The following is a 1,931-nucleotide window of genomic DNA, read 5'->3' on the forward strand; positions in this document are numbered from 1 at the left end:
TTAAGGGCTTCAGAAGAACTGCATGACCAAAATACGAGTAAGTTATGGATATGCCTGAAGTTACATGCACTAGTGGTCTAGTGGTAGAATAGTACCCTGCCACGGTACAGACACGAGTTTGATTCTCGGCTGGTGCATCTTGAAGATTGGCAATGATGATATTAGTGCATGATGTTCAAACTTGGGTTTGTCACAATAGCGTTTATATTTATAGAATTTACGAGTAGCACTATCGAACTTTTTCTTTTTTTATATCGTTAGGTGAAACTAAAAGCTAAGGGCTTCAGAAAAATTGCAGGACCAAAATATGAGTAAGTTATGGATATGCCTAAAGGGACATGTACTAGTGGTCTAGTGGTAGAATAGTACCTTGCCACGCTACAGACTTGAGTTCGATCTTTTGTTGATGCATCTTAAACTTGGGTATCGAACTTTCTTTTTCCTTTTAAAATTGTGAAGTGAACTAAGGGATTCAGAAGAACTGCATGACCAAATTGAGTAAGTTATGGATATGCCTGAGGGTACATGCATCAGTAGTCTAGTGGTAGAATAGTACCCTACCACGGTACAGACTCGAGTTTGATTCTCGGCTTGTGCATCTTGAAGATTGGCAATGATGATATTAGTGCATGATGTTCAAACTTGGATTTGTCACAATATCCTTTATATTTATAGAATTTACGAGTAGCAGTATCGAACTTTTTCATTTTTTAAATCATGAGGTGAACATAAAAGTTAAGGGCTTCAGAAGAACTGCATGACCAAAATACGAGTAAGTTATGGATATGCTTTAAGGTACATGCACCAGTGGTCTAGTGGTAGAATAGTACCCTGCCATGGTACAGACCCGACTTCGATTCTCGGCTGGTGCATTTTGAAGATTGGCAATGATGATATTAGTGCATGATGTTTCAAACTTCGGTTTGTCACAATACCATTTATATTTATAGAATTTACGAGTAGCACTATCGAGCTTGTGGTCTAGTGGTAGAATATTACCCTGCCACGATGTAGACCCGAATTAAATTCTCGGCTCTTGCATCTTGAAGATTATCTATGATTATTATATTAGTGCATAATGTTCAAAATTGGGTTTGGTACAATATTTCTTTTAACTTTATAGATTTCACGAGTAGCACTATCGAGCTTTTTGTTTTTATATCGAGATGTGAGACAAAAAGTTAAGGGCTTCAAAAGAACTGCATGACCAAAATATGTGTACGGTATGGAGAACCCTGCCACGATACGGACCCGAGTTTCATTCTCGACTGGTGCATCTTGAAGATTAGCTATAATGATATTAATGCAAAATGTTCAAATTTGGGTTTGTCACAATATCGTTTATATTTATAGATTTCACGAGTAGCACTATCGAGCTTTTTTTTTTTTTAAATCGTGAGGTGAAACTAAAAGTTAAGGGCTTCAGTAGAACTGCATGACCAAAATACGAGTACGTTATGGATATGCCTGAAGGTACCTGCACCAGTGGTCTAGTGGTAGAATAGTACCCTGCCACGGTACAGACCCGAGTTCGATTCTCGGCTGGTGCATCTTAAAAATTGGCATAATGTTCAAACTTGTGTTTGTCACAACATTGTTTAAATTTATAAATTTCACGAGTAGGACTATCAAGCTTTTTGTTTTTAAATCGATAAGTGAAAGTGAAGGGCTTTAGAAGAACTGCATGACCAAAATACGAGTACGTTATGGATTTTCTTTAAGGTAGATGCACCAGTGGTCTATTGGTAGAATAGTATCCTGCCACGGTACAGACCCGAGTTCGATTCTCGGTTGGAGCATCTTGAAGATTAGCCAAGTGTTCGAATTACCTTCCAATATCTTCGAAAATAAGGTAATTCATAAATTGTCTTAATTGGTAACTTTTTTATAAGATATTGTCCACTTTGTCCCGTTACCTCACGATCTCATAG

General features: G+C 37.5%; 2 non-coding genes across 2 annotated transcripts; both read left to right on the forward strand.

The window, feature by feature from the left end:
- Positions 1-801: 801 nt before the first annotated feature.
- Positions 802-872, forward strand: TRNAG-GCC. The gene has a single exon. It is a non-coding gene; the product is annotated as a tRNA-Gly (tRNA).
- Positions 873-1,479: 607 nt separating this feature from the next.
- On the forward strand, positions 1,480-1,550 carry TRNAG-GCC. The gene has a single exon. It is a non-coding gene; the product is annotated as a tRNA-Gly (tRNA).
- The last annotated feature ends 381 nt before the right edge of the window (positions 1,551-1,931 follow it).

This window comes from Cucurbita moschata, unplaced genomic scaffold (assembly GCF_002738365.1).
Source record: "Cucurbita moschata cultivar Rifu unplaced genomic scaffold, Cmos_1.0 Cmo_Scf00080, whole genome shotgun sequence".
Classification (NCBI taxonomy): Eukaryota; Viridiplantae; Streptophyta; class Magnoliopsida; order Cucurbitales; family Cucurbitaceae; genus Cucurbita; species Cucurbita moschata.